Genomic DNA, 12,521 nt, shown 5'->3' on the forward strand with positions numbered 1-12,521 from the left:
GCCACTAGTAATGAGGGCCAATATCTTTTGTATTTTGCCTGGATTTGTCCAAGATATTCTGCCTGGTATAATAATTTCCAGTATCTCTATGAACTTCACATGAAAATCATGGCTCACTCATGATGCATAGTGGTATGACATCAAGTTTGATTTAGCTTTGAGTCCCACAAAGAGTCTCCAGGGATAGAATACCACAATTCCTTGCAGTAATCTAACATTACTCCTCCCTGATGCATTTATGCAGCCTAAAGGGTACTGAGAATTAACAAGTCCTTGAAAGCGCCAATGTGGGCGACACTATTGTGAGAACGAAGTGGTAAATATTGTATCTGGGCACTGTCCAGCTGAACCTTTTCTCTAGTTGTTAAAATTTGATGTGGTTAGACCTACCATGTAACAAATGAATTTGCAATGCTCCATGTAGTGTGTTCACATTCCAAGTCACTTCAAGGTGACTTAAACAGGCAGCATCAAAATCATCAGGTTACTTAATCATGCAAAATCAAAGTTTTTGCCAGTCTATCTGCTGTTTGTTTCTCAAATTTCAGTGCCAGGATAATTTCCTGGATGAGTTGAGCATTATACAAACAGTCATAAGGCAACAGAACGTAACGTAGCATAACATGACGTAATGTAACATAACATAACATACTGTAGCATAAAATAAGAAGTAATTCATTTTTGAATTTTAACAGACACCGATATTGTGAAGTCTTTGCAGGAGCATGTGGTGGTGGGCAATGTCAAATGCAGCTGATAAATCCAGAAGTAATGCAGCAGCTACTCTGTTTTTGTCCACTGTACGTTTTAGATCATCTGTCAGATGGATATGATGGCTGAATCTGTGCCTCTACCTTATCTGACAGAAATCCATACTGTTCTGTAAAGTTAGAGAGTTGAGTAAACACAGCTTTCTCAAAATGTTTTCCTCAAAATGGCCCATTTGATATAGGCCTCTAGTTTGCTGGATCAGATGAGTTGAGGCTTTTCCTTTTGAGGTCTGATGTAATTTGTTTTGAGCTCTGGTGGGAATTAACCCAGTTCCAGGGACTTGTTGAGTAGGCCTCCGGCTACCTCTCCTGGCACAGATTGAACAAAGGTTATCTTTGAAGATTCTTGGTGGTGCTGGGTCTGATGATGATCCTGATGGCCTGGCTGAAATAATAATATTGAGGAAATATGTTTGTGACAGGATATTGAAGGTATGCATTGATGGATGATTATTGGTGTCTCTTTCTGTGTTGGTTAGGTCATGCATTCTTGTGGTGTTGTCCACATTCTCCTTCTGGTAATGTTTAATCTTTGTACATTTTTATATCAATTCATTTGAGATTTTGTCACAGGAGTCTTGTGATCGTGGTGTTTCTGTGTTTAGGCACTCTGTTTTGTGGAATTCTGTTAGAAATGTATGGAGTTCTTTGGAAGGGCAGTCTGCTTCAGTTATGTACATGGAGTAGTGGTGTCTTTTTGTGGTTCTGATGGCTCTTTTGTAGGCTCTGTTATAGTGCTGTAGCGTGCTTTTTATGGATGATAGCTAGGCCTCCTTCAATGCTTCCAAAATGACTTTTGGTAATAATGTGAGAATCTGTGGGATGGTTCTGTGGCATGTGGGTGCAGAATCTTTGCTGAGCCATGTTTCTGTAGTCATGAAGGAGATGTTTAAAATAGTATCATTAAGTGTAAAGGGGCTGTATTAACCCTGGATGAAACTCACATAATTCCCTTTGCATAATTTACTCAAAATGACCACAAATTACAGGAAATTCAGCGTTATTATGCAAAATGGTAGTCCTGTATTTTGCTCTATTTTTGGGGGCGAAAAGGATCATCGCGTCCATTTTGGATGCAGGATGAATTTCGCACTGAAAAAATAGTGGAAGTCATACATAACGCTGGCAGCAGCCTCTCACATATGTTTCATTCTCATTGTTCCGGCCATCTGGCTTTTACCTGAATGAAATCTCTATTATGCAATATGGTGTAATGATGTAATTTCATGCACTTCATGTAATAAATGTACCTCGAAATCCTGAAATTTATGCAAGAGTATGCCGGTGTAAACATTTTTTTCCATGGCTTAGACGGAATGCTCTATATAAGAGGGTGAGAATCTTCACATTGTTGAGGAACACGGGGGGTGAGATTAAGATGCGAAAGACATCTCTTAAGCAAAGACGAGGCCAAAAATAAATCAACGTTTCCCAGGGCGACATTTCAGATTGAGTGCAGGAGGGAGAAGACAGATTTGCTGTTACTATTCCCTTATGGGAGTAGTTTCTATTCCACAACGAAAGCATAATTAAGGGAGACGAGGGGCAAAATCTGCTCGTCAGAGGATGAGTGGAAAGGTTGCGATGGCTTTGATATACAAGCGAACCAAAGTCAATGGGGATTTCTAATTAATTGGTTGCACACCGTAAGTAAAGTAACAAAGCATCAATGGGCCGCAGAAACATAGGCCCATATTTATACTTTTTAGCGCTGCATTTGCGTCATTTTTTGACGCAGAAGAGGCGCAAACTTTCAAAATACAATTGGCCCGTATTTATACTCCGTTTGCGCCGAATTAGCGTCGTTTTTTTCGACGCAAATTCGGCGCAAAACTAACGCCATATTTATACTTTGGCGTTAGACGCATCTAGCGCCAAAGTATGGGCAAATAGCGTCATTTTTTTGCGTGAACGCCTTCCTTGCGTTATTGAGATGCAAGGAAGGCGTTCCCGTCTAAAAAAATGACGGCGACGCAAATGCGTCGTATTTATACTCCCGGGCAAAAATCACGCCCGGGAGGTGGCGGGTCAAAAAACCCCGCATTTGCGCCACTATTTAACGCCTGGGTCAGGGTAGGCGTTAAGGGGCCTGTGGGCTCAAAATGAGCCCACAGGTGCCCTCCCCTGCCCCCAGGGACCCCCCCTGCCACCCCTGCCCACCCCAGGAGGACACCCAAGGATGGAGGGACCCACCCCAGGGACATTGAGGTAAGTTCAGGTAAGTATAATTTTTTATTTTTTTGGGGTGGCATAGGGGGGCCTTATTTGTGCCCCCCTACATGCCACTATGCCCAATGACCATGCCCAGGGGACACAAGTCCCCTGGGCATGGCCATTGGGCAAGGGGGCATGACTCCTGTCTTTACTAAGACAGGAGTCATTTAAATGGCGTCTGGGCGTCATAAAAAATGGCGCAAATCGGGTTGAGGCGATTTTTTTGCCTCAACCTGACTTGCCCCATTTTAAGACGCCCTAACGTCATTTTTTCCCAACGCCGGTGCTGCCTGGTCTACGTGGTTTTTTTCCACGCACACCAGGCAGCGCCGGTCTGCTTGCGCCGGCTAACGCCATTCCATAAATACGGCGCCCGCATGGCGCTTCAGAATGGCGTTAGACGGCGCTAAATTTTTTGACGCTAAACTGCGTTAGCGCAGTTTAGCGTCAAAAAGTATAAATATGGGCCAATTGTATTTTGTACGTTTGCGCCATTTTTGCGTCAAAAAGCGGCGCAAATGCGGCGCTAAAAAGTATAAATATGGGCCCTAGTGCTGTAGGGCAACATGGACAAACTAAACAAAGCATGCTGGGCAACAGGGGTAATTTCCAAAAATCCAAACCTAAATTAGAAAAAATGGGATTGATAGAAATGTGGAAAATGATGCACTCCGTCGGGAGATATTTTTCCTTCTTTCCCTATGTTGCTAGATCTGTAGATCATATACCCAAATTGATAATATTTTCATATCTGAGGATGTTGCACAGGATGCGATAAAATCTGTTGCAGGAAATATAACAATGTCAGATCACACGCCTGAACATAGGATGCTGAGGCCTAGTGGATGGGAGATGGAGTTTTAATACTGCAGTTTACTGAGACCTGATGGCTATAGTGAACTAAAGGAAGGAACTAAAAGGAGGACTGAGATGAATGATACGGCACAGGGTCCAAAAGCGCAGGTCTGGGATGCGTTCAAAGCCGTGCTCAGGTGAAAGGTAATTGCATTTGCGACAAAAATGAAAATTGTGCGCAACTTAAAGAAGAACTGGTAGGAGATGTAGGTTGAAAGGAGCAAAGGTGCAACTAAATCTTCTACGCACGAATCCAAATGATAAAATGTTGATAAAATCACTGCATTTTTTCCACAAAAAAACCCCCAACAAAACAGGCAAGATTTTGGCAAATAGGTTGCAGGAAGGGAGGCTTATATCATACACTGAGGGCACTCAAAAGGCGAGGGGGAGACTGAAACATTAAAGAAAGAGAAGAGTAGCTTCTGTAGGTGATTCCGTCAAACACTATGGTCCAGATTTAAGAGGGCCTAGCGCCATCGAGCGACACATTAGCGTCATTTTTTTACGCTAATATGGCATTAGATGGCCAAAAACGCCACACCATATTTACAAAGTGGTGCAATGCACGCATTGTGCCACTTTGTAAACCCTTGCGCCACATTATGCCTGCATCAGGCATTATGTATGCAGGAGAGGGGGTCCCCCAGTTAGGGGGCAGCAAAAATGGCGCAAAGAAATCTAAGAGATTTCTTGGTGTAATTTTTTTCTGCCATTTTTAAAGCCTGCTCAGAGCAGGCATTAAAAGGGTGCATACCATTGTTTTCAATAAGCCCATATGTACTGTTCAAGGTTAGCACCTGATGACGCAGAAAAAGAAGGACCAACATATATTCGTATATCATGTAACCAAAATCGTATAATGTAGTGTGATTTTAGTAAAGAAAATAATGAACGAGGGAAATTGTGCCCTCGGGGTAGTTTGCCATTATTATAAACAAGCTTAATTAATCATGAAGAATTGAAAATTAGAGTAATCCATCATAATTACGAATGTGTTTTATGATTTTCTTGATTGAAACTGTTTTATGCTTAGCTTAAATTTAGTAGAGGCTTTGGCCTAGTCGCCTGGTCTCAAATTTAACTGCGTGGTTTTCACTTGCACTAACAAAATATATTATTTCATTTAAAGGTTGTATTTTTCCAGTAGAAATTACTAATACACTTATCTCAAGGTTTCGTGCTAGGCTGGCTGCATCCCTTTTGATGCAAGGTCAGTTTCTGCAGGTGCGGACAATAAAAGTACTGATATCAAAATAATTGGCAAACTTTGTTGCAACTTGTGTTCCAAGGCTCCAAGGACAATGTATGCATAAATGAGTACTAGGAGAAAGACACTATTCATTGGTCAAATTGAAGCCACCCTATGAACCCTCCAATGGAAGACCCTCAAGTTTTTGGAATGTTTCTTACTTAAACCCACTGGACAAAGAGAAGTCAGCCATTTTCCTTGATGCCATTTTGATGCCTGAAGCAAGACGCCATCTTATACGACATCTTGATGCCCTTTTCTCTATTAAAGAGAAAGAGACTTTAAGAATTCTCACCCTAGAGACTTTAACTTTAATTTGCCCCGTCTTAACCATGCAGTAACTTTTGCCCCATTTTCCTTGCTGCTGCAAGGAAACTTGCCCTTAACTCTGCCCCTTTGAAATCTGCACCATGCTGATCGAACCGGTACCTGAAGGACGAAGACTTTCTTGAATGCTGATTGTATTTGGTAATTATGAAAGGATAACTGTATTATGCATTGTGTTTTCCTTCTTAGGTACCAACTGCTATTTTGATAGGGCCCAAGCTAGAAGTTTTCCAAATTTGTGTTGACTAAATTAGTTTTGCATGAAGTCCCACATGCCAATGCTAATTAGAGGTTAGTCGAGGTATTCACTTGATGCACCATGCTGAATTGAAATCTTTTTATGCTGACCGATGTATGCAATTAGTCAAACTCAATTACTCATATTAGTGATTTGCATTGCTATGACCGAGTGTATTATAATTCAGATTTTGCGTAGATTGTGTTTCTTCCACCGTTATGGACAGCTAGTAATGTTCGTATACATATATCATTTGATTTTGAGACTCAGATATATTGCTTTAGCTTTGTTAATATAGGGAAATAAATTCATTAACTTCAAATAAACTGGTGTGGTTATTCATGACTGAAAGGTCATGGTGTGTCAAAATACCGATTGTTATTGATTTTAAAGTGTTGTTTGATCTAGTAAATTGAGCATTGGGTATTGATTAAAATGGTTACTGATTATTGATTTGAGAGATCCGACTATTCTACGATGAGGAGAGCCCAACTCGGCTAAAAGGTTCACCGACCTCCGACGTGTCCAGGTATAAGTAATTTATAAGGACTGGACGCGTTATCAGTAGATGGTAGCAGAGGATGGTTACGCCCTTTGGGACCCCATCCAAACAATAGACGGAGTCAAGTTAGAATTTTCTTTGATAAAACAAGTTGGAGAGATGATGATGCCCTAAATCCCCAATGACTTTCCCGGAATCTCGGAGCTTGCCAATGGAGGAAATGGAGGTGTGAGAATGTTTCCGGCGTTTCTAGTGACGGTATGAGAGAAGTTAGAGTTCTGCGCTTGCACAGCTTATTGCCGCAGATTAATTGAGAAGTTTGTGAGGATTTTAGGGGGTTACGAACTCCAATTAAAAGATTTTAGAGGAGTGTTACTCCAAAGTGTGAGAGTAGGGAAGTCATCGAACTTCACATGTGTGTAGCGCTTTGTGCAGGAAAATTGTCCACGTTGTTGTTGATGTTGAGACGGGCCCTGTGAGGTCAACAGACTCCGAGGTTTGAAAAGTGTATGAGACACTTGATTGATGTTGTAATCTGTTCGGTTTAATAGGTTGATCGGGTGTGGTCAACGAGTCAGTATGAATATTGAGGAATGAAAGAAAATGTTCGACTTTGAGATTTGACGAATTCTAAGGTGCACTAGAATAGTTCATTGATCAGTTGAGAGTAAAATTTGCGGGTCAAATTTTGCTTGCGAAAGTGGGAAACCGAGAAAGATGGAATAACTGCTGAGGCTAGTGAAAAATCCCTAAGGTTTCTGAAGCAATTGTATTACCCTTCCTGTAGTAAACCGACAGATTTGTTTTCTTCTTTTTGGTTAGTGCTCGCGATATTGCGGAAATTCGTTTTTGAGTGAAGTTGAATGAATGAGGACAAGCCGCAGGACTTTGTCAGCCGCAGTGTGTGAGTGTGATGTCACTAGGAGCCGCGCTGGGATAGGTTGGTTGGTGAGAAGGGTCGCGCACAGATTGGACGCAGTCCGTAAAGTGCAATTGGTGGGGAAAGGCAAGCGAAGAGTATTCCGGGAATGAAAGTCACTTATTGATTACATATTCTAGAAAAATAAAAGACGGAAAGATGAAATTTTTCAAAGCATTCAAGAGTGCCTTGAGGGGAGATGTATATATTAAAGCAAATGTGGGAGAAGAAACACCGCCTGAGGGTACACCAGCTTACATCGTGATTGAAGAAAAGGGTATCGCACCATGTCTTTGGCTAAAGCAATGGTGCAAATTAACAGAAAAACATGGAAGTGTAGCGTTCCTTATCCATGGGTCGTTTAATCTAAGAGTTTTGGAGAATCTAAGATTTGCGCTATACGACATGAAAGTACCTCCAAGACCAGCACAATTTGAGGCACTAGCAATTTGGGAGCTAATAGCTAGAAACCAACAACAAAAGAAATTTGAGACACGGATAAGAAAAGTAGAAAAGACACTAGCGGATGCTAGATGGGATAGCATACAAAAGGTTTGGAGATCGGACGTATTGCAGGGAATTAAATTGTTTCCGCAATTACTGACGAAGCAGTGACGCAAGGAAGGAAAGCTACCTATAAAACAAACAGGAGTCAGTCCATAGATAGAGAAAACAACAGAAATTCGAAAAGATCAGACGAGTCAGATGATGAGGAGTTCATTATACAATTGCTAAATGATCGCCCGCCACCATATGTGGAAAGCGAAAAAGGCTCAAGCATTAGTACTGCCCCTCCAGAACCAATACAAGGTAATGTGACACCGAATTTGAGAATATCACAGAGGCAGAGCAGTTCCGATATGCCCTTTGCACCACAAATACCACAGATTCAGAGGATATATCCTGACATGCCTAAATTGAATCCTGTCGATAACTATCAGCCGCAGGTTCAAAGTCGCTGCTGTGATGAGCATAATCTGGGAATAACTTCTGATTTAATGGCGCAGGGAGTACAGAATTATCAAAGAACGACATTGATTCAAGCCGAATCAACACAAATTTTGATGCCTCAAAAGCAGGTACAAGAAGTGCCGAGGTACACTCGAGTAACAGAAAGCCAGTTAGGTATGCCAGCAATGATGAACCATAACGTGGGGATTAACATGCCACAGAATTCGGGGAACAGACAGAATCCAGATGCAATATCTCTGCCTATCACTGTAGGTCCACCAGTACCATTGTATATACAGGCAAACCCAAACGTATGAGATCAAGGTGTAATGACGCAAAATGAGACAGGGAGAAGATGCATAGAAAACACTCCATAAACGACTCCGGTAGGAACACTGCCAAATGGATCTGGGTCTTTGTCGGAATTTAGCCCAATTCCAATTTGTGCTCCGTCAACTGTTGTAAGGTCAAATCCACCACTAATAATACCGTTAACTTCAAAAACTGAAACGTTGCAGCGACCATCAGTAGCAGTTGATGTAAGTGCTACATTGATGGGACTGAACGCACAATAGCTAACACAATGGTTCAACAGTTTGAACTCCCCACAGAGTACATCCAGCGGGAAGGGAGAAGAATACCTGAATAAAATAAGACTGGGCATGGAAGCAGATGAACTAGTAGAGGGAACGATGGGTCTGAACAGGTTAGAATCATACACAGAAGAAGAGCTGAGATACATGTGCCCTAGGATTACAAGAGAAGTGAGCAACATACATAAGAAGTTACAAGAAATTGCAGATAGGAACGAGATCGATATAGGTAAGACTAAACACCTGAGCAGAAGTTACAGGCTAGACTTTGAGACAAAAGACTTTGAACACATGAGATCTGCAGGGATGAAAACACATCTTACGGAGATACTGCAGAGCGCGCAGGTCTGGAGATGTTTAGACAAGTGGGAAAGTAGATGGGTTAAGAAAAAGGACAAAAAGAAAGAAAGTACCCCAGATCGGAATGAAAAAGCACAACAGAATGACGACCTGATAACCATGTTGCCAATGAGAGAAACAGCAGGGGGGAAACTTGTACATGTACCGTGGCACAGGTGCGATATGCAATCCTTTACGGATGATTTCCCTAAATTAAGAGAGAAACCGATTGAATGGTATCAACAAACAGATAGATTTGTGAAACTCGCAAAATGTCTTTGGGAAGACCTGAACACCTTATTCGAAATTGTGGTTCCGGCAGATTTGTGGGAAGATTGTAAGAGGGCTGTAGGTTGGCCGACAAGTGAACCAGAAAGGGATAGGGACACAGGTGCACCATCACCTACGGTAATGAGTTTATACCATAAGGTGATTGAGCACTTGAAAACAAAGGTTGCGTCGAAAAATGTGGATTGGCAGAGGATTGACAGAACGGCACAAGAAGTTAAAGAGTCAATACATGCGTACTATGAGAGATTGTTGAAAGCGTTTAAAAATTACAGTGGCACGGAGACGATTGAGGCAAAGGACATGCTCCATTTTGTGTTCAGATTTGTGGAAGGGTTGAGACCCGAGATCAGTCAGATGATTAAAATGCATTTGATTTGTTGGCAGTCAAAATCGATCGACGAAGTGTTGAACTACGCAAAATACTGCAGTGATGAGATTGAGACGAAGCAGAAAAGGTTGAAAGAAAAGGTGATGGTGATGCAGCTTAGAGCAGCTCAGACAGGTTTGCAAGGTTTTCAACAACAGTTGCCGCAGCAGCAACAGCAGGGAAATGCTATGTTTCAGCCACAAATGAGAGGCAGAGGCCGAGGAGGTTTTGTGAATAATGGTCCTGATATAAATACTGTTATGATTCCGAATGGTATACAGGCAATGAAGAAGGTGATGCCATGTCACACGTGCGGAATCATCGGGCATTGGAAACGGGAGTGCCCATTGTTGGTGCAGGAAGGTGTAGGTCAGAAAAACAATGATGTCAATGCATTTCAGAATATGAAAGGACCGAAATTGAGAGGTCCAAATCCAAATTTTTAAAATAATATAAATCAGATGCAGGGTTTACAACCCATACAACCGCAGCAGGTGCAAATGCCCCGTGCACAAATGGCACAGTTGCAGCCAATGCAACACCAGTTTCCTATGGTACCTAATCAGCAAATGCAAATACCCTTAGCACCAATGAATCAGCAACAGGTAATGCTTCCTCAACAGGTGGCGGGTCAAGGGATGAACCAAAATGACACAGTACACCAATTCCCGTTACACAGTGAGAATGGAATAAACGATGCGTGGGAGAGTGAAAGCTCAGATGAGGAGGGAAATTGTATGCTTGCAGCATCCTTGGAAGTTGATCAAAAGGGTCCGTATGTGGAAGGAAGAGTTATGGGTCACCGTGTTTCGTTCTTGGTTGACACCGGAGCTACACGTTCTACAATTAGAAGCATTGAAGTACCAAATTTGCCACTTTCAGGGAGAACAGTTCAAGTAGTGGGAGTAGCAAATAGGTACCTGACAAACCCAATCACAGATCCAGTGCAAGTCAGAATTGGTAACTATCAAAGGTCACATAAATTTGTGGTGTGTGACTCTAGCCCGATATTACTATTAGGGAGAGACTTACTGTGTAAATTGGGATGTTTGATTATGTGTTCAAATGATGGAATTAAAATTCAGACAAACAGTCATGAGGAAGAAGAGGACAGTTTAAGAGGAGACGAAGTGGAAACTGTCGATGAAGAGTATCCCCTGATTACTCTTTATCCTATGCTCACTGAAGCAGATATTCCTGCTGAGTTACTGGAAACAGTTGGAAAGGAAGTGTGGGATATGACAGGAAAAGAAGTAGGATTGGTCAAAGGAGTAGAACCAGTGAAAGTGACCGTAAAACCCAATGTAGATTTTCCCCAGACCCCACAATACCATATGGCACAAGACACCCTCATGAAAGTCGCCCAACTCATTGATGAGTTTGTGAAACAGGGAGTACTAAAAGAAGTGTTAAGTAGTCCATGTAATTCACCAATCATGGGACTAATAAAACCGAGTGGAATGGTCCGGATTGTTCAGGATTTGAGGAAAATAAATGACATAATAGTCAAATGTTGTCCCATAGTACCAAATCCATCTGTGATAATGTTTCAAGTTCCCTGTGATGCTGAGTGGTTCTCAGTCATTGACTTGTCACAAGCATTCTTTTCTGTGCCCCTTCATGAGGACAGCCAATTTCTCTTTTGTTTCAAATTTTTGGACAGGGTCTACAGTTGGTGTCGAATTCCTCAAGGGTTTTCGGAGTCACCATCAATTTTCAATCAGATTCTAAAGAAAGATTTGGAATCATTGGAATTACCCTTTGAGTCAGCCTTGGTGCAGTATATTGACGATCTGCTGATCGCGTCCAAGACAGAAAGTGACTGTACAGCTGACACCATTGCCCTATTGAACCATTTGGGAAGGAATGGACACAAAGTGTCACCTTCAAACTTACAGTTCTGTCAGAAGAAAGTGAAATATTTGGGTCACCAGATAGAGAAAGGGTCGAGAAGAATCATGAAAGAAAGGATAACAAGTGTACTTCAAATGAGTCCACCCAAAACGAGGAGGGACGTGAGAAAGGTTTTGGGAATGGTGAGCTACTGTCACCAATGGATTCCCAATTTCTCAACTCTAGCAAAACCTTTACTGAAACTGACCCAGAAAGATGCGCTGGATGAAATAGTGCTGAAAAGAGATGAGATGGATGCTTTTATTGAATTAAAGGAATGCATGTGCAGGGCTCCAGCTTTAGGTATGCCTGATTACACAAAGCCTTTTACATTGTTTTGTCATGAACGTGATGCATGTTCCTTGTCTGTCTTGACTCAAGCCAATGGTGGTGTAAACAGACCAGTAGCATATATTTCAGCTACTTTGGATCCGGTCGCAGCAGCACTGCCAGGGTGCTTGCGTGCCGTAGCAGCAGTTGGTATCAGCCTCAATCAAAGCGAAGGAATAGTGATGGGACATCCTTTAACAGTCATGGTCCCTCACTCAGTCAAGATACTTTTGACACGTTCCCGAACACAGCACATGACCGGTGCTAGGCTTACAAGGTACGACACAATAATTTTGGGTTCACCTAACGTGCAGCTGAAAAGGTGCACTACGTTGAATCCAGCAACCTTGTTTCCCAGTGAAAATGTCGAAATTGAGAACGCTGAAGACATCGAGCACGACTGTCTTCAGGTGACTGAATTTTGTACAAAACCAAGACCTGATATCAAAGACACCCGATTGGAAGAAAACAATCAAGTTATTTTTGTTGATGGTTCATGTTTAAGAGATGCACTAGGAATATTGAAAGCAGGATATGCTGTATGTACAATAACAGGTGTTCTGGAAGCATCTTGGCTTCAAGGAGTTTACTCTGCACAAGTAGCAGAACTAGTAGCCCTTACTAGAGCTTGCCAACTTTCCGCATTAATGAAAGTCACCATTTACACTGACAGTCAGTAC

This window comes from Pleurodeles waltl, chromosome 1_2 (genome assembly GCF_031143425.1).
Source record: "Pleurodeles waltl isolate 20211129_DDA chromosome 1_2, aPleWal1.hap1.20221129, whole genome shotgun sequence".
Taxonomy (NCBI): Eukaryota; Metazoa; Chordata; class Amphibia; order Caudata; family Salamandridae; genus Pleurodeles; species Pleurodeles waltl.